Below are 26,588 nucleotides of genomic sequence, written 5' to 3'. Positions count from 1 at the left end.
TTTAGAGATAGAATAAAGGGTGTCATCTGATGTTTGTTGTGGCAGAGCGTGAACGCAAGTAAACCCATCTAGTAAAGGAGCAAATTATGCAAATTGCAAAGTTTCAGGGTGTAAAAGTGTGTCTGCACCACATCTTCATGGAAAACGCCCCATCATTTATCCCGCCCGATTCGTTCTTGCTAACATGCAGCAACATAAATCGTTCAATATAAAAGCAAATTACTGTGGATGTGAAATCTGAAAAAAAAACAGGAAATGATGGAAATATCAGTGGGTCTGGCAGCATCTGTGAAGAGAGAACCGAGCTAATATTTCGAGGCTGGGTCACTCTTCATCAGAGTAAAGCATTTAATCATTCAATCGTTGCTCACAGATATCGCTGAGAAACAGCCAAAATGTTCCTTCTGGAATTCCTCAGGTAAATCCTGTCATGCATCCAAAGGAAAATACTGCGGAAGCTGCGACTCTGCGTGCGAGTCTAAAAATGATAGGATTGAGGCTCAGAAAATGAGAGGATATCTTTGGAGCCAGACACAGTGTTAATGTTTAAAATCCGTGTGATCTTTACTCAGAGCTGAAGCGAGGAGTACATGCAATGGAGTAGGTGAGGAAAATGGAATTTGCATGAAATATGGGAGCTATGGAAGGTTGAATAAAGTTTGACAAAAATCAAGGTAAAGCAAACTAGAAGTTCGGTGCCACAGATATTCTGCCAACGTGTTCTGCATTCACCATTGAATTGGGAACATTTCTTCACAGGCTCCAAGCTTTGACCCAAAGGCACTGCTGAGATTTGAACTCAGGATCTCCTGTTTACTAGACAGGCGCTTTAACCATCTAAGCCACAGCACCAACCTTGATTGTGGGCTTGCAAGTTTAGAACAGATTTCAATTATTTTGATTAAACACCAGTATTGTTGATTTCTTCTGCTGACTTTGAGAGTGCAAATTAAAATATTCATCTGCAATGGGCTTTTGAAAGTGTAAAAATTGCAGTAATTTCTGAAAGTTATTAATTTATAGCAGTCCTGCAGGGAAGAAGTAAACAAACAGGAAATATTTTACGAATTTTGAAGTGATTAAACATGACCAGAAAACTATAGTGGTATAATGCAGGACAAGACCAGGAGCGAGTTTTTACATTAACCGAAAATCTAGCAAAACTTCTTGATGGCTGTTGCAATTTGGCAAACCCAACATTGTCACGATTCTTCCACTTTTCATAAATCATCCTGCATTTTCTATTCTTTTTTCCTACTGTTCATTGGGGAGCAAGCGCCTTGAGACAAACTGAAAGCCCTGACAGGGACTTGAACCCTGGGCCCTCAGATTAAAAGTCTGATGCTCTACCGACTGAGCTACCAGGGCCCATTCTTAAACATTCCTCATTGCTCACTTCAAACTCTCATATTGTACCTTTTGAATTTTCTTCATTGGTAATTCAGCCTCTCCTGCTCATTTTCCTCACAAGCAGAGCGGCAGCCTTCCTTTGGCTCCCTTTCTCAAATTCTTCAGCTTGTACTTGCTTTTTACCAGTGACTTGTGATGTGACAACTGTTGTTACCCAGGGACCTGCACTGGTACTTCGAGACATTGAAGATTACATTTTGATTGGTGAGAGATGAGTGGGAAGCAACAGAGACACAGATTTTATTTTTAGAGATAGAATAAAGGGTGTCATCTGATGTTTGATGTGGCAGTGCGTGAACGCAAGTAAACCCATCTAGTAAAGGAGCAAATTATGCAAATTGCAAAGTTTCAGGGTGTAAAAGTGTGTCTGCACCACATCTTCATGGAAAACGCCCCATCATTTATCCCGCCCGATTCGTTCTTGCTAACATGCAGCAACATAAATCGTTCAATATAAAAGCAAATTACTGTGGATGTGAAATCTGAAAAAAAAACAGGAAATGATGGAAAGTATCAGTGGGCCTGGCAGCATCTGTGAAGAGAGAACCGAGCTAATATTTCGAGGCTGGGTCACTCTTCATCAGAGTAAAGCATTTAATCATTCAATCGTTGCTCACAGATATCGCTGAGAAACAGCCAAAATGTTCCTTCTGGAATTCCTCAGGTAAATCCTGTCATGCATCCAAAGGAAAATACTGCGGAAGCTGCGACTCTGCGTGCGAGTCTAAAAATGATAGGATTGAGGCTCAGAAAATGAGAGGATATCTTTGGAGCCAGACACAGTGTTAATGTTTAAAATCCGTGTGATCTTTACTCAGAGCTGAAGCGAGGAGTACATGCAATGGAGTAGGTGAGGAAAATGGAATTTGCATGAAATATGGGAGCTATGGAAGGTTGAATAAAGTTTGACAAAAATCAAGGTAAAGCAAACTAGAAGTTGGGTGCCACAGATATTCTGCCAACGTGTTCTGCATTCACCATTGAATTGGGAACATTTCTTCACAGGCTCCAAGCTTTGACCCAAAGGCACTGCTGAGATTTGAACTCAGGATCTCCTGTTTACTAGACAGGCGCTTTAACCATCTAAGCCACAGCACCAACCTTGATTGTGGGCTTGCAAGTTTAGAACAAATTTCAATTATTTTGATTAAACACCAGTATTGTTGATTTCTTATGCTGCCTTTGAGAGTGCAAATTTAAATATTCATCTGCAATGGGCTTTTGAAAGTGTAAAAATTGCAGTAATTCTGAAAGTTATTAATTTATAGCAGTCCTGCAGGGAAGAAGTAAACAAACAGGAAATATTTTACGAATTTTGAAGTGATTAAACATGACCAGAAAACTATAGTGGTATAATGCAGGACAAGACCAGGAGCGAGTTTTTACATTAACCGAAAATCTAGCAAAACTTCTTGATGGCTGTTGCAATTTGGCAAACCCAACATTGTCACGATTCTTCCACTTTTCATAAATCATCCTGCATTTTCTATTCTTTTTTCCTACTGTTCATTGGGGAGCAAGCGCCTTGAGACAAACTGAAAGCCCTGACAGGGACTTGAACCCTGGGCCCTCAGATTAAAAGTCTGATGCTCTACCGACTGAGCTACCAGGGCCCATTCTTAAACATTCCTCATTGCTCACTTCAAACTCTCATATTGTACCTTTTGAATTTTCTTCATTGGTAATTCAGCCTCTCCTGCTCATTTTCCTCACAAGCAGAGCGGCAGCCTTCCTTTGGCTCCCTTTCTCAAATTCTTCAGCTTGTACTTGCTTTTTACCAGTGACTTGTGATGTGACAACTGTTGTTACCCAGGGACGTGCACTGGTACTTCGAGACATTGAAGATTACATTTTGATTGGTGAGAGATGAGTGGGAAGCAACAGAGACACAGATTTTATTTTTAGAGATAGAATAAAGGGTGTCATCTGATGTTTGTTGTGGCAGAGCGTGAACGCAAGTAAACCCATCTAGTAAAGGAGCAAATTATGCAAATTGCAAAGTTTCAGGGTGTAAAAGTGTGTCTGCACCACATCTTCATGGAAAACGCCCCATCATTTATCCCGCCCGATTCGTTCTTGCTAACATGCAGCAACATAAATCGTTCAATATAAAAGCAAATTACTGTGGATGTGAAATCTGAAAAAAAAACAGGAAATGATGGAAAGTATCAGTGGGTCTGGCAGCATCTGTGAAGAGAGAACCGAGCTAATATTTCGAGGCTGGGTCACTCTTCATCAGAGTAAAGCATTTAATCATTCAATCGTTGCTCACAGATATCGCTGAGAAACAGCCAAAATGTTCCTTCTGGAATTCCTCAGGTAAATCCTGTCATGCATCCAAAGGAAAATACTGCGGAAGCTGCGACTCTGCGTGCGAGTCTAAAAATGATAGGATTGAGGCTCAGAAAATGAGAGGATATCTTTGGAGCCAGACACAGTGTTAATGTTTAAAATCCGTGTGATCTTTACTCAGAGCTGAAGCGAGGAGTACATGCAATGGAGTAGGTGAGGAAAATGGAATTTGCATGAAATATGGGAGCTATGGAAGGTTGAATAAAGTTTGACAAAAATCAAGGTAAAGCAAACTAGAAGTTCAGTGCCACAGATATTCTGCCAACGTGTTCTGCATTCACCATTGAATTGGGAACATTTCTTCACAGGCTCCAAGCTTTGACCCAAAGGCACTGCTGAGATTTGAACTCAGGATCTCCTGTTTACTAGACAGGCGCTTTAACCATCTAAGCCACAGCACCAACCTTGATTGTGGGCTTGCAAGTTTAGAACAGATTTCAATTATTTTGATTAAACACCAGTATTGTTGATTTCTTATGCTGACTTTGAGAGTGCAAATTAAAATATTCATCTGCAATGGGCTTTTGAAAGTGTAAAAATTGCAGTAATTTCTGAAAGTTATTAATTTATAGCAGTCCTGCAGGGAAGAAGTAAACAAACAGGAAATATTTTATGAATTTTGAAGTGATTAAACATGACCAGAAAACTATAGTGGTATAATGCAGGACAAGACCAGGAGCGAGTTTTTACATTAACCGAAAATCTAGCAAAACTTCTTGATGGCTGTTGCAATTTGGCAAACCCAACATTGTCACGATTCTTCCACTTTTCATAAATCATCCTGCATTTTCTATTCTTTTTTCCTACTGTTCATTGGGGAGCAAGCACCTTGAGACAAACTGAAAGCCCTGACAGGGACTTGAACCCTGGGCCCTCAGATTAAAAGTCTGATGCTCTACCGACTGAGCTACCAGGGCCCATTCTTAAACATTCCTCATTGCTCACTTCAAACTCTCATATTGTACCTTTTGAATTTTCTTCATTGGTAATTCAGCCTCTCCTGCTCATTTTCCTCACAAGCAGAGCGGCAGCCTTCCTTTGGCTCCCTTTCTCAAATTCTTCAGCTTGTACTTGCTTTTTACCAGTGACTTGTGATGTGACAACTGTTGTTACCCAGGGACGTGCACTGGTACTTCGAGACATTGAAGATTACATTTTGATTGGTGAGAGATGAGTGGGAAGCAACAGAGACACAGATTTTATTTTTAGAGAAAGAATAAAGGGTGTCATCTGATGTTTGTTGTGGCAGAGCGTGAAGGCAAGTAAACCCATCTAGTAAAGGAGCAAATTATGCAAATTGCAAAGTTTCAGGGTGTAAAAGTGTGTCTGCACCACATCTTCATGGAAAACGCCCCATCATTTATCCCGCCCGATTGGTTCTTGCTAACATGCAGCAACATAAATCGTTCAATATAAAAGCAAATTACTGTGGATGTGAAATCTGAAAAAAAAACAGGAAATGATGGAAAGTATCAGTGGGCCTGGCAGCATCTGTGAAGAGAGAACCGAGCTAATATTTCGAGGCTGGGTCACTCTTCATCAGAGTAAAGCATTTAATCATTCAATCGTTGCTCACAGATATCGCTGAGAAACAGCCAAAATGTTCCTTCTGGAATTCCTCAGGTAAATCCTATCATGCATCCAAAGGAAAATACTGCGGAAGCTGCGACTCTGCGTGCGAGTCTAAAAATGATAGGATTGAGGCTCAGAAAATGAGAGGATATCTTTGGAGCCAGACACAGTGTTAATGTTTAAAATCCGTGTGATCTTTACTCAGAGCTGAAGCGAGGAGTACATGCAATGGAGTAGGTGAGGAAAATGGAATTTGCATGAAATATGGGAGCTATGGAAGGTTGAATAAAGTTTGACAAAAATCAAGGTAAAGCAAACTAGAAGTTCGGTGCCACAGATATTCTGCCAACGTGTTCTGCATTCACCATTGAATTGGGAACATTTCTTCACAGGCTCCAAGCTTTGACCCAAAGGCACTGCTGAGATTTGAACTCAGGATCTCCTGTTTACTAGACAGGCGCTTTAACCATCTAAGCCACAGCACCAACCTTGATTGTGGGCTTGCAAGTTTAGAACAGATTTCAATTATTTTGATTAAACACCAGTATTGTTGATTTCTTATGCTGACTTTGAGAGTGCAAATTAAAATATTCATCTGCAATGGGCTTTTGAAAATGTAAAAATTGCAGTAATTTCTGAAAGTTATTAATTTATAGCAGTCCTGCAGGAAGAAGTAAACAAACAGGAAATATTTTACGAATTTTGAAGTGATTAAACATGACCAGAAAACTATAGTGGTATAATGCAGGACAAGACCAGGAGCGAGTTTTTACATTAACCGAAAATCTAGCAAAACTTCTTGATGGCTGTTGCAATTTGGCAAACCCAACATTGTCACGATTCTTCCACTTTTCATAAATCATCCTGCATTTTCTATTCTTTTTTCCTACTGTTCATTGGGGAGCAAGCGCCTTGAGACAAACTGAAAGCCCTGACAGGGACTTGAACCCTGGGCCCTCAGATTAAAAGTCTGATGCTCTACCGACTGAGCTACCAGGGCCCATTCTTAAACATTCCTCATTGCTCACTTCAAACTCTCATATTGTACCTTTTGAATTTTCTTCATTGGTAATTCAGCCTCTCCTGCTCATTTTCCTCACAAGCAGAGCGGCAGCCTTCCTTTGGCTCCCTTTCTCAAATTCTTCAGCTTGTACTTGCTTTTTACCAGTGACTTGTGATGTGACAACTGTTGTTACCCAGGGACGTGCACTGGTACTTCGAGACATTGAAGATTACATTTTGATTGGTGAGAGATGAGTGGGAAGCAACAGAGACACAGATTTTATTTTTAGAGAAAGAATAAAGGGTGTCATCTGATGTTTGTTGTGGCAGAGCGTGAACGCAAGTAAACCCATCTAGTAAAGGAGCAAATTATGCAAATTGCAAAGTTTCAGGGTGTAAAAGTGTGTCTGCACCACATCTTCATGGAAAACGCCCCATCATTTATCCCGCCCGATTGGTTCTTGCTAACATGCAGCAACATAAATCGTTCAATATAAAAGCAAATTACTGTGGATGTGAAATCTGAAAAAAAAACAGGAAATGATGGAAAATATCAGTGGGTCTGGCAGCATCTGTGAAGAGAGAACCGAGCTAATATTTCGAGGCTGGGTCACTCTTCATCAGAGTAAAGCATTTAATCATTCAATCGTTGCTCACAGATATCGCTGAGAAACAGCCAAAATGTTCCTTCTGGAATTCCTCAGGTAAATCCTGTCATGCATCCAAAGGAAAATACTGCGGAAGCTGCGACTCTGCGTGCGAGTCTAAAAATGATAGGATTGAGGCTCAGAAAATGAGAGGATATCTTTGGAGCCAGACACAGTGTTAATGTTTAAAATCCGTGTGATCTTTACTCAGAGCTGAAGCGAGGAGTACATGCAATGGAGTAGGTGAGGAAAATGGAATTTGCATGAAATATGGGAGCTATGGAAGGTTGAATAAAGTTTGACAAAAATCAAGGTAAAGCAAACTAGAAGTTCGGTGCCACAGATATTCTGCCGACATGTTCTGCATTCACCATTGAATTGGGAACATTCCTCTACAGGCTCCAAGCTTCGACCCAAAGGCACTGCTGAGATTTGAACTCAGGATCTCCTGTTTACTAGACAGGCAGCTTTAACCATCTAAGCCACAGCACCAACCTTGATTGTGGGCTTGCAAGTTTAGAACAGATTTCAATTATTTTGATTAAACACCAGTATTGTTGATTTCTTATGCTGACTTTGAGAGTGCAAATTAAAATATTCATCTGCAATGGGCTTTTGAAAGTGTAAAAATTGCAGTAATTTCTGAAAGTTATTAATTTATAGCAGTCCTGCAGGGAAGAAGTAAACAAACAGGAAATATTTTACGAATTTTGAAGTGATTAAACATGACCAGAAAACTATAGTGGCATAATGCAGGACAAGACCAGGAGCGAGTTTTTACATTAACCGAAAATCTAGCAAAACTTCTTGATGGCTGTTGCAATTTGGCAAACCCAACATTGTCACGATTCTTCCACTTTTCATAAATCATCCTGCATTTTCTATTCTTTTTTCCTACTGTTCATTGGGGAGCAAGCGCCTTGAGACAAACTGAAAGCCCTGACAGGGACTTGAACCCTGGGCCCTCAGATTAAAAGTCTGATGCTCTACCGACTGAGCTACCAGGGCCCATTCTTAAACATTCCTCATTGCTCACTTCAAACTTTCATATTGTACCTTTTGAATTTTCTTCATTGGTAATTCAGCCTCTCCTGCTCATTTTCCTCACAAGCAGAGCGGCAGCCTTCCTTTGGCTCCCTTTCTCAAATTCTTCAGCTTGTACTTGCTTTTTACCAGTGACTTGTGATGTGACAACTGTTGTTACCCAGGGACCTGCACTGGTACTTCGAGACATTGAAGATTACATTTTGATTGGTGAGAGATGAGTGGGAAGCAACAGAGACACAGATTTTATTTTAGAGATAGAATAAAGGGTGTCATCTGATGTTTGTTGTGGCAGAGCGTGAACGCAAGTAAACCCATCTAGTAAAGGAGCAAATTATGCAAATTGCAAAGTTTCAGGGTGTAAAAGTGTGTCTGCACCACATCTTCATGGAAAACGCCCCATCATTTATCCCGCCCGATTCGTTCTTGCTAACATGCAGCAACATAAATCGTTCAATATAAAAGCAAATTACTGTGGATGTGAAATCTGAAAAAAAAACAGGAAATGATGGAAAATATCAGTGGGTCTGGCAGCATCTGTGAAGAGAGAACCGAGCTAATATTTCGAGGCTGGGTCACTCTTCATCAGAGTAAAGCATTTAATCATTCAATCGTTGCTCACAGATATCGCTGAGAAACAGTCAAAATGTTCCTTCTGGAATTCCTCAGGTAAATCCTGTCATGCATCCAAAGGAAAATACTGCGGAAGCTGCGACTCTGCGTGCGAGTCTAAAAATGATAGGATTGAGGGTCAGAAAATGAGAGGATATCTTTGGAGCCAGACACAGTGTTAATGTTTAAAATCCGTGTGATCTTTACTCAGAGCTGAAGCGAGGAGTACATGCAATGGAGTAGGTGAGGAAAATGGAATTTGCATGAAATATGGGAGCTATGGAAGGTTGAATAAAGTTTGACAAAAATCAAGGTAAAGCAAACTAGAAGTTCGGTGCCACAGATATTCTGCCAACGTGTTCTGCATTCACCATTGAATTGGGAACATTCTTCACAGGCTCCAAGCTTTGACCCAAAGGCACTGCTGAGATTTGAACTCAGGATCTCCTGTTTACTAGACAGGCACTTTAACCATCTAAGCCACAGCACCAACCTTGGTTGCAGGCTTGCAAGTTTAGAACAGATTTCAATTATTTTGATTAAACACCAGTATTGTTGATTTCTTATGCTGACTTTGAGAGTGCAAATTAAAATATTCATCTGCAATGGGCCTTTGAAAGTGTAAAAATTGCAGTAATTTCTGAAAGTTATTAATTTATAGCAGTCCTGCAAGGAAGAAGTAAACAAACAGGAAATATTTTACGAATTTTGAAGTGATTAAACATGACCAGAAAACTATAGTGGCATAATGCAGGACAAGACCAGGAGCGAGTTTTTACATTAACCGAAAATCTAGCAAAACTTCTTGATGGCTGTTGCAATTTGGCAAACCCAACATTGTCACGATTCTTCCACTTTTCATAAATCATCCTGCATTTTCTATTCTTTTTTCCTACTGTTCATTGGGGAGCAAGCACCTTGAGACAAACTGAAAGCCCTGACAGGGACTTGAACCCTGGGCCCTCAGATTAAAAGTCTGATGCTCTACCGACTGAGCTACCAGGGCTCATTCTTAAAAATTCCTCATTGCTCACTTCAAACTCTCATATTGTACCTTTTGAATTTTCTTCATTGGTAATTCAGCCTCTCCTGCTCATTTTCCTCACAAGCAGAGCGGCAGCCTTCCTTTGGCTCCCTTTCTCAAATTCTTCAGCTTGTACTTGCTTTTTACCAGTGACTTGTGATGTGACAACTGTTGTTACCCAGGGACCTGCACTGGTACTTCGAGACATTGAAGATTACATTTTGATTGGTGAGAGATGAGTGGGAAGCAACAGAGACACAGATTTTATTTTTAGAGATAGAATAAGGGTGTCATCTGATGTTTGTTGTGGCAGAGCGTGAACGCAAGTAAGCCCATCTAGTAAAGGAGCAAATTATGCAAATTGCAAAGTTTCAGGGTGTAAAAGTGTGTCTGCACCACATCTTCATGGAAAATGCCCCATCATTTATCCCGCCCGATTCGTTCTTGCTAACATGCAGCAACATAAATCGTTCAATATAAAAGCAAATTACTGTGGATGTGAAATCTGGAAAAAAAACAGGAAATGATGGAAAATATCAGTGGGTCTGGCAGCATCTGTGAAGAGAGAACCGAGCTAATATTTCGAGGCTGGGTCACTCTTCATCAGAGTAAAGCATTTAATCATTCAATCGTTGCTCACAGATATCGCTGAGAAACAGCCAAAATGTTCCTTCTGGAATTCCTCAGGTAAATCCTATCATGCATCCAAAGGAAAATACTGCGGAAGCTGCGACTCTGCGTGCGAGTCTAAAAATGATAGGATTGAGGCTCAGAAAATGAGAGGATATCTTTGGAGCCAGACACAGAGTTAATGTTTAAAATCCGTGTGATCTTTACTCAGAGCTGAAGCGAGGAGTACATGCAATGGAGTAGGTGAGGAAAATGGAATTTGCATGACATATGGGAGCTATGGAAGGTTGAATAAAGTTTGACAAAAATCAAGGTAAAGCAAACTAGAAGTTCGGTGCCACACATATTCTGCCAATGTGTTCTGCATTCACCATTGAATTGGGAACATTTCTTCACAGGCTCCAAGCTTTGACCCAAATGCACTGCTGAGATTTGAACTCAGGATCTGCTGTTTACTATGTAGGCACTTTAACCATCTAAGCCACAGCACCAACCTTTATTGTGGGCTTGCAAGTTTAGAACAGATTTCAATTATTTTGATTAAACACCAGTCTTGTTGATTTCTTATGCTGACTTTGAGAGTGCAAATTAAAATATTCATCTGCAATGGGCTTTTGAAAGTGTAAAAATTGCAGTAATTTCTGAAAGTTATTAATTTATAGCAGTCCTGCAGGGAAGAAGTAAACAAACAGGAAATATTTTACGAATTTTGAAGTGATTAAACATGACCAGAAAACTATAGTGGCAGAATGCAGGACAATACCAGGAGCGAGTTTTTACATGAACCGAAAATCTAGCAAAACTTATTGATGGGTGTTGCAATTTGGCTAACCCAACATTGTCACGATTCTTCCACTTTTCATAAATCATCCTGCATTTTCTATTCTTTTTTCCTACTGTTCATTGGGGAGCAAGTGCCTTGAGACAAACTGGAAGCCCTGACAGGGACTTGAACCCTGGGCCCTCAGATTAAAAGTCTGAAGCTCTACCGACTGAGCTACCAGGGCTCATTCTTAAAAATTCCTCATTGCTCACTTCAAACTCTCATATTGTACCTTTTGAATTTTCTTCATTGGTAATTCAGCCTCTCCTGCTCATTTTCCTCACAAGCAGAGCGGCAGCCTTCCTTTGGCTCCCTTTCTCAAATTCTTCAGCTTGTACTTGCTTTTTACCAGTGACTTGTGATGTGACAACTGTTGTTATCCAGGGACCTGCACTGGTACTTCGAGACATTGAAGATTACAGTTTTGTTGGTGAGAGATGAGTGGGAAGCAACAGAGACACATATTTTATTTTAAGAGATAGAATAAGGGTGTCATCTGATGTTTGTTGTGGCAGAGCGTGAACGCAAGTAAACCCATCTAGTAAAGGAGCAAATTATGCAAATTGCAAAGTTTCAGGGTGTAAAAGTGTGTCTGCACCACATCTTCATGGAAAATGCCCCATCATTTATCCCGCCCGATTCGTTCTTGCTAACATGCTGCAACATAAATCGTTCAATATAAAAGCAAATTACTGTGGATGTGAAATCTGGAAAAAAAACAGGAAATGATGGAAAATATCAGTGGGTCTGGCAGCATCTGTGAAGAGAGAACCGAGCTAATATTTCGAGGCTGGGTCACTCTTCATCAGAGTAAAGCATTTAATCATTCAATCGTTGCTCACAGATATCGCTGAGAAACAGCCAAACTGTTCCTTCTGGAATTCCTCAGGTAAATCCTGTCATGCATCCAAAGGAAAATACTGCGGAAGCTGCGACTCTGCGTGCGAGTCTAAAAATGATAGGATTGAGGCTCAGAAAATGAGAGGATATCTTTGGAGCCAGACACAGAGTTAATGTTTAAAATCCGTGTGATCTTTACTCAGAGCTGAAGCGAGGAGTACATGCAATGGAGTAGGTGAGAAAAATGGAATTTGCATGACATATGGGAGTTACGGAAGGTTGAATAAAGTTTGACAAAAATCAAGGTAAAGCAAACTAGAAGTTCGGTGCCACAGATATTTTGCCAACGTGTTCTGCAATTAAATTGGGAACATTCCCTCAGAGGCTCCAAGCTTTGACCCAAAGGCACTGCTGAGATTTGAAATCAGGATCTCCTGTTTACTAGACAGGCACTTTAACCATCTAAGCCACAGCACCAACCTTGATTGTGGGCTTGCAAGTTTAGAACAGATTTCAATTATTTTGATTAAACACCAGTATTGATGATTTCTTATGCTGACTTTGAGAGTGCAAATTAAAATATTCATCTGCAATGGGCTTTTGAAAGTGTAAAAATTGCAGTAATTTCTGAAAGTTATTAATTTATAGCAGTCCTGTAGGGAAGAAGTCAACAAACCTGAAATATTTTACGAATTTTGAAGTGATTAAACATGACCAGAAAACTATAGTGGCATAATGAAGGACAAGACCAGGAGCGAGTTTTTACATTAACCAAAAATCTAGCAAAACTTCTTGATGGCTGTTGCAATTTGGCAAACCCAACATTGTCACGATTCTTCCACTTTTCATAAATCATCCTGCATTTTCTATTCTTTTTTCCTACTGTTCATTGGGGAGCAAGTACCTTGAGACAAACTGAAAGGTCTGACAGGGACTTAAACCCTGGGCCCTCAGATTAAAAGTCTGATGCTCTACCGACTGAGCTACCAGGGCCCATTCTTAAAAAATCCTCATTGCTCACTTCAAACTCTCAAATTGTACCTTTTGAATTTTCTTATTTGGTAATTCAGCCTCTCCTGCTCATTTTCCTCACAAGCAGAGCGGCAGCCTTCCTTTGGCTCCCTTTCTCAAATTCTTCAGCTTGTACTTGCTTTTTACCAGTGACTTGTGATGTGACAACTGTTGTTACCCAGGGACCTGCACTGGTACTTCGAGACATTGAAGATTACATTTTGATTGGTGAGAGATGAGTGGGAAGCAACAGAGACACAGATTTTATACTTAGAGATAGAATAAAGGGTGTCATCTGATGTTTGTTGTGGCAGAGCGTGAACGCAAGTAAACCCATCTAATAAAGGAGAAAATTATGCAAATTGCAAAGTTTCAGGGTATAAAAGTGTGTCTGCACCACATCTTCATGGAAAACGCCCCATCATTTATCCCGCACGATTCGTTCTTGCTAACATGCAGCAACATAAATCGTTCAATATAAAAGAAAATTACTGTGGATGTGAAATCTAAAATAAAAACAGGAAATGATGGAAAATATCAGTGGGTCTGGCAGCATCTGTGAAGAGAGAACCGAGCAAATATTTCGAGGTTGGGTCACTCTTCATCAGAGTAAAGCATTTAATCATTCAATCGTTGCTCACAGATATCGCTGAGAAACAGTCAAAATGATCCTTCAGGAATTCCTCAGGTAAATCCTGTCATGCATCCAAAGGAAAATACTGCGGAAGCTGCGACTCTGCGTGAGAAGCTAAAAATGATAGGATTGAGGGTCAGAAAATGAGGGGATATCTTTGGAGCCAGACACAGTGTTAATGTTTCAAATCCATGTGATCTTTACTCAGAGCTGAAGCGAGGAGTACATGCAATGGAGTAGGTGAGGAAAATGGAGGTTGCATGAAATATGGGAGCTATAGAAGGTTGAATAAAGTTTGACAAAAATTAAGTTAAAGCAAACTAGAAGTTCGGTGCCACAGATATTCTGCCAATGTGTTCTGCATTCACCATTGAATTGGGAACATTTCTTCACAGACTCCAAGCTTTGACCCAAATGCACTGCTGAGAATTGAACTCAGAATCTCCTGTTTACTAGACAGGCACTTTAACCATCTAAGCCACAGCACCAACCTTGATTGCGGGCTTGCAAGTTTAGAACAGATTTCAATTATTTTGATTAAACACCAGTATTGTTGATTTCTTGTGCTGACTTTGAGAGTGCAAATTAAAATATTCATCTGCAATGGGCTTTTGAAAGTGTAAAAATTGCAGTAATTTCTGAAAGTTATTAATTTATAGCAGTCCTGCAAGGAAGAAGTAAACAAACAGGAAATATTTTACGAATTTTGAAGTGATTAAACATGACCAGAAAACTATAGTGGCATAATCATTGGCTACAGGAATAGTGCCAGAGGACTGGAGGATAGCAAATGTGGTCCCTTTGTTCAAGAAGGGGAGTAGAGATAACCCCGGTAACTATAGGCCGGTGAGCCTAACGTCTGTGGTGGGTAAAGTCTTGGAGAGGATTATAAAAGATACAATTTATAATCATCTAGAGAGGAATAATATCATTAGGGACAGTCAGCATGGTTTTGTGAAGGGTAGGTCATGCCTCACAAACCTTATCGAGTTCTTTGAGAAGGTGACTGAACAGGTAGACGAGGGTAGAGCAGTTGATGTGGTGTATATGGATTTCAGTAAAGCGTTTGATAAGGTTCCCCACGGTCGTCTATTGCAGAAAATACGGAGGCTGGGGATTGAGGGTGATTTAGAGATGTGGATCAGAAATTGGCTAGTTGAAAGAAGACAGAGAGTGGTAGTTGATGGGAAATGTTCAGAATGGAGTTCAGTTACGAGTGGCGTACCACAAGGATCTGTTCTGGGGCCGTTGCTGTTTGTCATTTTTATAAATGACCTAGAGGAGGGCGCAGAAGGATGGGTGAGTAAATTTGCAGACGACACTAAAGTCGGTGGAGTTGTAGACAGTGCAGAAGGATGTTGCAGGTTACAGAGGGACATAGATAAGCGGCAGAGCTGGGCTGAGAGGTGGCAAATGGAGTTTAATGTGGAGAAGTGTGAGGTGATTCACTTTGGAAAGAATAACAGAAATGCGGAATATTTGGCTAATGGTAAAATTCTTGGTAGTGTGGATGAGCAGAGGGATCTCGGTGTCCATGTACATAGATCCCTGAAAGTTGCCACCCAGGTTGATAGGGTTGTGAAGAAGGCCTATGGTGTGTTGGCCTTTATTGGTAGAGGGATTGAGTTCCGGAGCCATGAGGTCATGTTGCAGTTGTACAAAACTCTAGTACGGCCGCATTTGGAGTATTGCGTACAGTTCTGGTCGCCTCATTATAGGAAGGACGTGGAAGCTTTGGAACGGGTGCAGAGGAGATTTACCAGGATGTTGCCTGGTATGGAGGGAAAATCTTATGAGGAAAGGCTGATGGACTTGAGGTTGTTTTCGTTAGAGAGAAGAAGGTTAAGAGGTGACTTAATAGAGGCATACAAAATGATCAGAGGGTTAGATAGGGTGGACAGCGAGAGCCTTCTCCCGCGGATGGAGGTGGCTAGCACGAGGGGACATAGCCTTAAATTGAGGGGTAATAGATATAGGACAGAGGTCAGAGGTGGGTTTTTTACGCAAAGAGTGGTGAGGCCGTGGAATGCCCTACCTGCAACAGTAGTGAACTCGCCAACATTGAGGGCATTTAAAAATTTATTGGATAAGCATATGGATGATAAGGGCATAGTGTAGGTTAGATGGCCTTTAGATTTTTTCCATGTCGGTGCAACATCGAGGGCCGAAGGGCCTGTACTGCGCTGTATCGTTCTATGTTCTATGTTCTATAATGCAGGACAAGACCAGGAGCGAGTTTTTACATTAACCGAAAATCTAGCAAAACTTCTTGATGGCTGTTGCAATTTGGCAAACCCAACATTGTCACGATTCTTCCACTTTTCATAAATCATCCTGCATTTTCTAATCTTTTTTCCTACTGTTCTTTGGGGAGCAAGCACCTTGAGACAAACTGAAAGCCCTGACAAGGACTTGAACCCTGGGCCCTCAGATTAAAAGTCTGAAGCTCTACCGACTGAGTTACCAGGGCTCATTCTTAAAAATTCCTCATTGCTCACTTCAAACTCTCATATTGTACCTTTTGAATTTTCTTCATTGGTAATTCAGCCTCTCCTGCTCATTTTCCTCACAAGCAGAGCGGCAGCCTTCCTTTGGCTCCCTTTCTCAAATTCTTCAGCTTGTACTTGCTTTTTACCAGTGACTTGTGATGGGACAACTGTTGTTACCCAGGGACGTGCACTGGTACTTCGAGACATTGAAGATTACATTTTGTTTGGTGAGAGATGAGTGGGAAGCAACAAAGACACATATTTTATTTTTAGAGATAGAATAAGGGGTGTCATCTGATGTTTGTTGTGGCAGAGCGTGAACGCAAGTAAACCCATCTAGTAAAGGAGCAAATTATGCAAATTGCAAAGTTTCAGGGTGTAAAAGTGTGTCTGCACCACATCTTCATGGAAAATGCCCCATCATTTATCCCGCCCGATTCGTTCTTGCTAACATGCTGCAACATAAATCGTTCAATATAAAAGCAAATTACTGTGGATGTGAAATCTGAAAAAAAAACGGAAAATGATGGAAAATATCAGTGGGTCTGGCAGCATCTGTGAAGAGAGAACCGAGCTAATATTTCGAGGCTGGGTCACTCTTCATCAGAGTAAAGCATTTAATCATTCAATCGTTGCTCACAGATATCGCTGAGAAACAGCCAAACTGTTCCTTCTGGAATTCCTCAGGTAAATCCTGTCATGCATCCAAAGGAAAATACTGCGGAAGCTGCGACTCTGCGTGCGAGTCTAAAAATGATAGGATTGAGGCTCAGAAAATGAGAGGATATCTTTGGAGCCAGACACAGAGTTAATGTTTAAAATCCGTGTGATCTTTACTCAGAGCTGAAGCGAGGAGTACATGCAATGGAGTAGGTGAGAAAAATGGAATTTGCATGACATATGGGAGCTATGGAAGGTTGAATAAAGTTTGACAAAAATCAAGGTAAAGCAAACTAGAAGTTCGGTGCCACAGATATTCTGCCAATGTGTTCTGCATTCACCATTGAATTGGGAACATTTCTTCACAGGCTCCAAGCTTTGACCCAAAGGCACTGCTGAGATTTGAACTCAGCATCTCCTGTTTACTAGACAGGCACTTTAACCATCTAAGCCACAGCACCAACCTTTATTGTGGGCTTGCAAGTTTAGAACAGATTTCAATTATTTTGATTAAACACCAGTCTTGTTGATTTCTTATGCTGACTTTGAGAGTGCAAATTAAAATATTCATCTGCAATGGGCTTTTGAAAGTGTAAAAATTGCAGTAATTTCTGAAAGTTATTAATTATAGCAGTCCTGCAGGGAAGAAGTAAACAAACAGGAAATATTTTACGAATTTTGAAGTGATTAAACGTGACCAGAAAACTATAGTGGCAGAATGCAGGACAAGACCAGGAGCGAGTTTTTACATTAACCGAAAATCTAGCAAAACTTCTTGATGGGTGTTGCAATTTGGCAAACCCAACATTGTCACGATTCTTCCACTTTTCATAAATCATCCTGCATTTTCTATTCTTTTTTCCTACTGTTCATTGGGGAGCAAGCGCCTTGAGACAAACTGAAAGCCTTGACAGGGACTTGAACCCTGGGCCCTCAGATTAAAAGTCTGAAGCTCTACCGACTGAGCTACCAGGGCTCATTCTTAAAAATTCCTCATTGCTCACTTCAAACTCTCATATTGTACCTTTTGAATTTTCTTCATTGGTAATTCAGCCTCTCCTGCTCATTTTCCACACAAGCAGAGCGGCAGCCTTCCTTTGGCTCCCTTTCTCAAATTCTTCAGCTTGTACTTGCTTTTTACCAGTGACTTGTGATGGGACAACTGTTGTTACCCACGGGACCTGCACTGGTACTTCGAGACATTGAAGATTACATTTTGTTTGGAGAGATGAGTGGGAAGCAACAAAGAAACATATTTTATTTTTAGAGATAGAATAAGGGGTGTCATCTGATGTTTGTTGTGGCAGAGCGTGAACGCAAGTAAACCCATCTAGTAAAGGAGCAAATTATGCAAATTGCAAAGTTTCAGGGTGTAAAAGTGTGTCTGCACCACATCTTCATGGAAAACGCCCCATCATTTATCCCGCCCGATTCGTTCTTGCTAACATGCAGCAACATAAATCGTTCAATATAAAAGCAAATTACTGTGGATGTGAAATCTGAAAAAAAAAACAGGAAATGATGGAAAATAACAGTGGGTCTGGCAGCATCTGTGAAGAGAGAACCGAGCTAATATTTCGAGGCTGGGTCACTCTTCATCACAGATATCGCTGGGAAACAGCCAAAATGTTCCTTCTGGAATTCCTCAGGTAAATCCTGTCATGCATCCAAAGGAAAATACTGCGGAAGCTGCGACTCTGCGTGCGAGTCTAAAAATGATAGGATTGAGGCTCAGAAAATGAGAGGATATCTTTGGAGCCAGACACAGAGTTAATGTTTAAAATCCGTGTGATCGGGGCTTCCGGTGGCGGCGATGTCCGGGTGAGCCGCACATTCGGTGGGCTCTCACTCCGGCCGGCTGGAACAGCTGTTTCCCCGCGATAGCGGGACTACGGAGGCGGCAGAAAGGCTGCCTGGAACAGAGGAGGAGAGCGGGCTGCAGATGATGTAAGTGTGGGAGGCCAGCAGGTGAGGAAGAAGGAGAGAGAGAGAGAAGGAGGAAGCTGACCTGGAGGGTAAGATGGCGGACCCACGGACCTTCCTTCCTCCAGGACAAAGGGAAAAAAAGTTTGGAGTTGCTGAGGAGGGACAGCTTGGACCCACTTCAGATGCCCAGGAGGTAAAATTGAAGGAGCTGGGCGAAGGAAAGCGGCAGCGGAGGCGCTGAGGAGCGGGCTGCGGCACATGGAACAGCGGGATTCCAGAAGGCAGAAGAAGAAGGAGAAAAAGGGACAGAGACAAGGACCGGAAGAAAATTACCTGGGACCTAAGATGGCGGACACACGGACCCCGGACTCAGCAATCCAGTTGGCGCTGGATAACATGCTCCAGGTAATGAAGTCCAGTTTTGAAGCGCTGAAGCGGGACAGCTTGGACCCAATCCAGAAAGCGGTGGATCAGCTGAACCAGAGGCTGGACGCCCAGGATGTTAAAGTTAAGGAGCTGGGAGAGGCGGTGGAGGAGCAGGCGGATGCGCAAACGGTTGCAGCGCTAGAAGTGGACGGCCTGAAAGAGCGGCAGAGAAGACTGCTGGACAGAGTGGAGGAGCTGGAGAATAGAGTCCGCAGGAACAATCTGAGGATGGTCGGCCTCCCGGAGGGGGCGGAGGGAGCTGATGCTGCAGCGTTTGTAGCAGACCTGCTGAAGCAGCTGATGGGGGCCAAAGCCTTTCCGCGACCGCTGGAGCTGGAGGGGGCACACAGGGTGCAGGCAAGGCAGGGGCGGCTGGGCGGACCCCCCCGCCCAATGGTGATTAGGTTCCACAGGTTCGTGGACAAGGAGCGGGTGCTACAGTGGGCAAAGAGCGCCAGGAGCAGCACGTGGAATAACAGTGTTCTCCGCATCTATCAGGACCTAAGCCAGGAGGTGGCTCGGCGGCGAGCAGCCTTTAAGAATGTCAAGGAGGTGCTGTTCAAGAAGCACGTGAAGTTTGGTCTGCTGTTCCCAGCTCGGCTATGGGTCACGCACCAGGGTCAACACCACTACTTTTCCAAGCCCAAAGAAGCGATGGATTTTGTGAGGGACCTGGGGCTGGTCCCGAAAGGAGGCCCCAAGGAAGCGAGTTAGGGCCCGAGGATTTCTGTGGGGAGGAACGCCGAATGTGCCTGGACTGCTGCTCAACGGTTTGCTGGGCCAATGGGGCCAAGCGGAACATTTGAGACTCTTTCCTTTGTTCATGGACATTTATGTGCTTTTTCTCTTTTTTCTATGTTTTTTCCCTTTTTTTTTTCTGTTTGGGCTTTTTGTGCAGCTCGCGGAAGACACTGGAGCCGGCTTGCCCCAGTGGGTGGGGAGGAGGGCGGGGAAACAAGGGGAATGGGACAGGAAGGCGCCGGAGTGTTGAGTCACCGGGCTAGCAGATTGGCTAGTCAAGGAAGTCAGATGGGGGGGGGAAGCTACAGCCAGTAGATGGCAGGGGTGGGGGTATCGGGGGATGGGGTTAGGGGAGGGGGGGTTGTTCTGCTGACGGGAGAGGGGCTTGAAATAGGCACTGGAAAGGAGGTCGAGGGTGGAGGCAGCTATAGGGCGGGCCAGGAAGGGCGCGACGCACGGGTCAGGGGCTGGCCCGAGAAAGGCTATGGCTGACCGGCGGGGTGGGGGGGGTGGGATGTGCCCCCCGACCAGGCTGATCACCTGGAACGTCAAGGGACTGAATGGGCCGGTTAAGAGGGCGCGGGTGTTCGCGCACTTGCGGGCCCTGAGGGCGGACGTAATTATGTTGCAGGAGACACATCTGAAAGTGTCAGACCAGACCAGGCTAAGGAAGGGCTGGATTAGCCAGGTCTTCCACTCGGACTTGGACTCGAAGTCCAGAGGGATGGCAATCATGATCAACAAGCGCGTGCAATTTGAGGCAGAGGGCATATCCGCAGACAGGGGGGGCAGATACCTGATGGTACGGGGGAGGCTGGAGGGGAGAAGAGTGGTGCTGGTGAATATATATGCCCCGAACTGGGATGACGTGGACTTCATTAAAAGAGTGCTGGGGAAGATCCCGGACTTGGATTCTCGCAGGCTAATAATGGGAGGGGACTTTAACATGGTCCTTGACCCGACTTTGGATCGGTCGTGTCCCAGAACGCGTAGACTCTCAGCAATGGCAAGGGAGCTGAAAGGGTTTATGGAGCAAATGGGGGCAGTGGACCCCTGGAGAGAGGGACAGCCAACAGGAAGGGGCTACTCGTTTTACTCGCACGTCCACAAAGTATATTCCAGGATAGATTTCTTTGTGCTAAGCAGGGACTGTAGGGGGGAGGTAAAGAACACGGAATACTCAGCAATTACCATTTCAGACCATGCCCCGCATTGGGTGGACCTGCAGTTCGGGGGAGCGAGCTATCAAAGCCCGCAATGGAGGCTAGATGTGGGACTGCTGTCGGAGGAGGGGATCTGAGAGAGGCTTCGGAAATGTATAAAAAATTACCTGCAGGTGAATGACACTGGGGAGGTCTCAGCGGCGACCATGTGGGAGGCGCTAAAGGCAGTAGTGCGGGGGGAGCTGATTTCAATTGGGGCCCATAGAGCCAAGGCAGACCGGGCAGAGATGGATAGATTGGTCAGGGAAATGGGCCGGATAGATGAAGAGCACGCGGAGTCCCCGGGGGAGGTTTTACTCAGGGAGAGGCAGAGGCTACAGGCGGAACTGGGGGCACTATCCACGAGCAGGGCAGTGGAACAGCTTAGGAAGGCGAGGGGAGTGGTGTACGAGTATGGGGAAAAGGCTAGCAGACTGTTAGCGCAGCAACTTAGGAGGAGGGAGGCGGCCAGGGAAATAGGTAGAGTGAGGGACGAGGGGGGGCACAAAGTGGAGGATCCGGCAGAATTGAATAGGGTATTCCGGGACTTCTATCGTAAGCTGTATACTTCGGAGCCGCCAGAAGAACCGGAGGGGATGAAAAGGTTTCTGGATGGGTTAACATTCCCAACAGTTGGGGGGGGGGGGGCGAGTGGAAGAGCTGGGGGCCCCGATTAGAGTAGAGGAGGTATTGGGTGGCCTAAAGGCCATGCAGTCGGGGAAGTCCCCGGGGCCGGATGGATACCCAGTAGAGTTTTATAGGAAGTTCTCGGAGCTGGTGGGCCCAGTCTTGGCGAGGGTTTTCAATGAGGCAAGGGACAGAGGGACCCTGCCGCCGACGATGTCACAAGCCACCATATCTTTGATATTAAAGCGGGGTAAAGACCCGGAGGTGTGCGGGTCCTACAGGCCAATCTCCCTGATTAATGTAGATGCCAAGCTCCTGGCAAAGGTACTGGCGGGTAGAATGGAGGACTGTGTACCGGAGGTGATTGGGGAGGATCAAACGGGGTTTGTGAAAGGTAGGCAGCTGGCGGCCAATCTGAGGAGATTGCTCAATGTGATAATGATGCCCCCGGCGGGTAGAGAGGTGGAGGTAGTGGTGGCTATGGACGCCGAGAAGGCCTTTGACCGGGTGGAGTGGGAATATCTATGGGAGGTGCTCGGACGGTTTGGGTTCGGGGAGGGATTGGTGGATTGGATCAAATTATTATATCAGGCCCCGAGGGCCAGCGTCAGGACCAACAGAGAAGTGTCGGAGTACTTTAGGTTGTACCGAGGGACCAGGCAGGGCTGCCCGCTCTCCCCGCTGCTGTTTGCGCTGGCCATAGAGCCGCTGGCGATTGCGCTGAGAGCCGCAGAGGGTTGGAAGGGGATGGTGAGGGGCGGGGTTGAACACAGGGTTTCTCTTTATGCAGACGACCTGCTCCTGTACGTGTCGGACCCAGTGGCCGGGATGGGAACTATACTGGGAATGCTGAGGGAGTTCGGCCAGTTCTCCGGATACAAATTAAATACGGTCAAGAGTGAAATGTTTGTGGTACAGGCAAGGGGCCAGGAGAACAGATTGAGAGGGCTACCGTTTAGGTTAGTTGAGGAAAATTTCCGGTATTTAGGAATCCAGGTGGCACGAGACTGGGGCAGGCTGCATAAGTTAAATTTGGCCAGGGTGGTGGAGCAAATGAAGGGAGAGTTTCGGAGATGGGATGCACTCCCGCTGTCGCTGGCAGGGAGGGTGCAGACTGTAAAGATGACAATCCTCCCTCGATTTTTGTTTATTTTTCAGTGCCTCCCGATCTTTATCCCACAGTCCTTCTTCAAAAGAGTTAACGGGCTGATCATGAGCTTTGTCTGGGCGGGAAAGTCTCCGCGGGTGAAGAAGGCGATGTTGGAGAGGAACCGCAGCGAGTGGGGGCTGGCGTTGCCGAGTCTGGTCAATTATTACTGGGCGGCCAACATCGCTATGATAAGGAAGTGGATGGTGGGTACGGGGTCTATTTGGGAGCGGGTGGAGGCGGCTTCGTGCAGGGGCTCCAGTTTGGAAGCCCTGGTCACGGCTCCTCTACCACTGCCGCCGGCCAAGTACACCACCAGCCTAGTAGTGGTGGCGACCCTGCGGATATGGGGCCAGTGGAGGAGGCATGTGGGGGAGATGGGGGCGTCTGTCTGGGTGCCAATCTGCGACAACCATCGGTTTGCCCCCGGCAGTATGGATGGGGGGTTCCGAGTATGGCGGCGAGCAGGGGCGGGAAGGGTGGGTGATATGTTCCTGGAAGGGAGCTTCGCGAGTTTGAGGAGCTTGGAGGAGAAATTTGGGTTGGTAAGGGGAAATGATTTTAGATACCTACAGTTGCGGGACTTTGTTTGTAGACAGGTCCCATCTTTCCCGCGCCTCCCGCCAATGGGGATCCTAGACAGAATAGTCTCTGGGAGGGACGAAGGGGAGGGTAGAATCTCGGGTATTTATCAGGTGCTCATGAGGGAGGAAAGGTCCCAGACAGAGGAACTGAAACTTAAATGGGAGGAGGAGCTAGGCGGGGAAATGGAGGATGGGCTGTGGGCAGAGGCCCTGAGTAGGGTAAACTCGACCGCGACATGTGCTAGGCTCGGGCTGATCCAATTTAAGGTCGTTCACCGGGCCCATATGACGGTGGCTCGGATGAGCAAATTTTTCGGGATAGAGGACAAATGCGCTAGGTGCGCGGGAGGACCAGCGAACCATGTGCACATGTTTTGGGCATGCCCTGAGCTGAGGGGGTACTGGGAGGGATTTGCGGGGGTCATGTCCCAGGTGCTAAAAACAAGGGTGGTGATGAGTCCAGGGGTGGCAATTTTTGGGGTTTCGGAAGACCCGGGCGTCCAGGGGGAGAAAGCGGCCGATGTGCTGGCCTTTGCTTCCCTGATAGCCCGGCGACGAATATTATTGGCGTGGAGGGACTCAAAGCCCCCGAAGACTGAGTGGTGGCTTGCGGACATGTCAAGTTTCCTGGGGATGGAAAAAATTAAGTTCGCCTTGAGGGGATCTGTGCAGGGGTTCACCCGAAGGTGGCAACCATTTATTGACTTCTTTGCGGGAGAGTGAGCGTCAGCCGGGGGGGTGGGGGGGGGGGGGGGGGGTAGAGTAGAGTAGGCGGGAAAATATGGCGGGTAGTACGGGTGGGAGGGGAGCGGGCTTGTGCAATACGGTACGATGGAAGTATTGAAAGTACGTGGATGTTTGCACATTTTTGCCTTTTTTGCTTCCTTTCTGATGATGTCTGTAACTGTTTATAAAGCCAAAAACTACCTCAATAAAATTGTTTATTTAAAAAAAAAAAATCCGTGTGATCTTTACTCAGAGCTGAAGCGAGGAGTACATGCAATGGAGTAGGTGAGGAAAATGGAATTTGCATGAAATATGGGAGCTATGGAAGGTTGAATAAAGTTTGACAAAAATCAAGGTAAAGCAAACTAGAAGTTCGGTGCCACAGATATTCTGCCAATGTGTTCTGCATTCACCATTGAATTGGGAACATTTCTTCACAGGCTCCAAGCTTTGATCCAAAGGCACTGCTGAGATTTGAACTCAGGATCTCCTGTTTACTCGACAGGCACTTTAACCATCTAAGCAACAGCACCAACCTTGATTGTGAGCTTGCAAGTTTAGAACAGATTTCAATTATTTTGATTAAACACCAGTATTGTTGATTTCTTATGCTGACTTTGAGAGTGCAAATTAAAATATTCATCTGCAATGGGCTTTTGAAAGTGTAAAAATTGCAGTAATTTCTGAAAGTTATTAATTTATAGCAGTCCTGCAGGGAAGAAGTAAACAAACAGGAAATATTTTACGAATTTTGAAGTGATTAAACATGACCAGAAAACTATAGTGGTATAATGCAGGACAAGACCAGGAGCGAGTTTTTACATTAACCGAAAATCTAGCAAAACTTCTTGATGGCTGTTGCAATTTGGCAAACCCAACATTGTCACGATTCTTCCACTTTACATAAATCATCCTGCATTTTCTATTCTTTTTTCCTACTGTTCATTGGGGAGCAAGCGCCTTGAGACAAACTGAAAGCCCTGACAGGGACTTGAACCCTGGGCCCTCAGATTAAAAGTCTGATGCTCTACCGACTGAGCTACCAGGGCCCATTCTTAAACATTCCTCATTGCTCACTTCAAACTCTCATATTGTACCTTTTGAATTTTCTTCATTGGTAATTCAGCCTCTCCTGCTCATTTTCCTCACAAGCAGAGCGGCAGCCTTCCTTTGGCTCCCTTTCTCAAATTCTTCAGCTTGTACTTGCTTTTTACCAGTGACTTGTGATGTGACAACTGTTGTTACCCAGGGACCTGCACTGGTACTTCGAGACATTGAAGATTACATTTTGATTGGTGAGAGATGAGTGGGAAGCAACAGAGACACAGATTTTATTTTTAGAGATAGAATAAAGGGTGTCATCTGATGTTTGTTGTGGCAGAGCGTGAACGCAAGTAAACCCATCTAGTAAAGGAGCAAATTATGCAAATTGCAAAGTTTCAGGGTGTAAAAGTGTGTCTGCACCACATCTTCATGGAAAACGCCCCATCATTTATCCCGCCCGATTCGTTCTTGCTAACATGCAGCAACATAAATCGTTCAATATAAAAGCAAATTACTGTGGATGTGAAATCTGAAAAAAAAACAGGAAATGATGGAAAATATCAGTGGGTCTGGCAGCATCTGTGAAGAGAGAACCGAGCTAATATTTCGAGGCTGGGTCACTCTTCATCAGAGTAAAGCATTTAATCATTCAATCGTTGCTCACAGATATCGCTGAGAAACAGCCAAAATGTTCCTTCTGGAATTCCTCAGGTAAATCCTGTCATGCATCCAAAGGAAAATACTGCGGAAGCTGCGACTCTGCGTGCGAGTCTAAAAATGATAGGATTGAGGGTCAGAAAATGAGAGGATATCTTTGGAGCCAGACACAGTGTTAATGTTTAAAATCCGTGTGATCTTTACTCAGAGCTGAAGCGAGGAGTACATGCAATGGAGTAGGTGAGGAAAATGGAATTTGCATGAAATATGGGAGCTATGGAAGGTTGAATAAAGTTTGACAAAAATCAAGGTAAAGCAAACTAGAAGTTCGGTGCCACAGATATTCTGCCAACGTGTTCTGCATTCACCATTGAATTGGGAACATTTCTTCACAGGCTCCAAGCTTTGACCCAAAGGCACTGCTGAGATTTGAACTCAGGATCTCCTGTTTACTAGACAGGCACTTTAACCATCTAAGCCACAGCACCAACCTTGATTGTGGGCTTGCAAGTTTAGAACAGATTTCAATTATTTTGATTAAACACCAGTATTGTTGATTTCTTATGCTGACTTTGAGAGTGCAAATTAAAATATTCATCTGCAATGGGCTTTTGAAAGTGTAAAAATTGCAGTAATTTCTGAAAGTTATTAATTTATAGCAGTCCTGCAGGGAAGAAGTAAACAAACAGGAAATATTTTACGAATTTTGAAGTGATTAAACATGACCAGAAAACTATAGTGGTATAATGCAGGACAAG

General features: G+C 44.1%; 1 protein-coding gene and 20 non-coding genes across 21 annotated transcripts in view; 1 reads left to right on the top strand and 20 right to left on the bottom strand.

The window, feature by feature from the left end:
* LOC119967855 (probable G-protein coupled receptor 139) overlaps positions 1-26,588 on the top strand; it is a 150,318-nt gene that overhangs the window by 109,921 nt on the left and 13,809 nt on the right. The gene's annotated exons all lie outside the window — the stretch shown is intronic.
* trnat-agu lies at positions 779-852 on the bottom strand. Its single transcript has one exon. It is a non-coding gene; the product is annotated as a tRNA-Thr (tRNA).
* On the bottom strand, positions 1,296-1,368 carry trnak-uuu. Its single transcript has one exon. It is a non-coding gene; the product is annotated as a tRNA-Lys (tRNA).
* Positions 2,435-2,508, bottom strand: trnat-agu. The gene has a single exon. It is a non-coding gene; the product is annotated as a tRNA-Thr (tRNA).
* On the bottom strand, positions 2,951-3,023 carry trnak-uuu. The gene has a single exon. It is a non-coding gene; the product is annotated as a tRNA-Lys (tRNA).
* On the bottom strand, positions 4,090-4,163 carry trnat-agu. The gene has a single exon. It is a non-coding gene; the product is annotated as a tRNA-Thr (tRNA).
* Positions 4,607-4,679, bottom strand: trnak-uuu. The gene has a single exon. It is a non-coding gene; the product is annotated as a tRNA-Lys (tRNA).
* trnat-agu lies at positions 5,746-5,819 on the bottom strand. Its single transcript has one exon. It is a non-coding gene; the product is annotated as a tRNA-Thr (tRNA).
* Positions 6,262-6,334, bottom strand: trnak-uuu. Its single transcript has one exon. It is a non-coding gene; the product is annotated as a tRNA-Lys (tRNA).
* On the bottom strand, positions 7,401-7,475 carry trnat-agu. The gene has a single exon. It is a non-coding gene; the product is annotated as a tRNA-Thr (tRNA).
* Positions 7,919-7,991, bottom strand: trnak-uuu. The gene has a single exon. It is a non-coding gene; the product is annotated as a tRNA-Lys (tRNA).
* trnat-agu lies at positions 9,056-9,129 on the bottom strand. Its single transcript has one exon. It is a non-coding gene; the product is annotated as a tRNA-Thr (tRNA).
* Positions 9,573-9,645, bottom strand: trnak-uuu. The gene has a single exon. It is a non-coding gene; the product is annotated as a tRNA-Lys (tRNA).
* On the bottom strand, positions 11,228-11,300 carry trnak-uuu. The gene has a single exon. It is a non-coding gene; the product is annotated as a tRNA-Lys (tRNA).
* Positions 12,360-12,433, bottom strand: trnat-agu. The gene has a single exon. It is a non-coding gene; the product is annotated as a tRNA-Thr (tRNA).
* On the bottom strand, positions 12,877-12,950 carry trnak-uuu. Its single transcript has one exon. It is a non-coding gene; the product is annotated as a tRNA-Lys (tRNA).
* trnak-uuu lies at positions 15,999-16,071 on the bottom strand. The gene has a single exon. It is a non-coding gene; the product is annotated as a tRNA-Lys (tRNA).
* trnat-agu lies at positions 17,138-17,211 on the bottom strand. Its single transcript has one exon. It is a non-coding gene; the product is annotated as a tRNA-Thr (tRNA).
* Positions 17,654-17,726, bottom strand: trnak-uuu. Its single transcript has one exon. It is a non-coding gene; the product is annotated as a tRNA-Lys (tRNA).
* On the bottom strand, positions 25,106-25,178 carry trnak-uuu. Its single transcript has one exon. It is a non-coding gene; the product is annotated as a tRNA-Lys (tRNA).
* Positions 26,245-26,318, bottom strand: trnat-agu. Its single transcript has one exon. It is a non-coding gene; the product is annotated as a tRNA-Thr (tRNA).

Source organism: Scyliorhinus canicula, chromosome 6 (genome assembly GCF_902713615.1).
Source record: "Scyliorhinus canicula chromosome 6, sScyCan1.1, whole genome shotgun sequence".
Classification (NCBI taxonomy): domain Eukaryota; kingdom Metazoa; phylum Chordata; class Chondrichthyes; order Carcharhiniformes; family Scyliorhinidae; genus Scyliorhinus; species Scyliorhinus canicula.
Note: the sequence above shows the minus strand (reverse complement) of the source record. Positions and strands in the feature narration are given on the sequence as shown.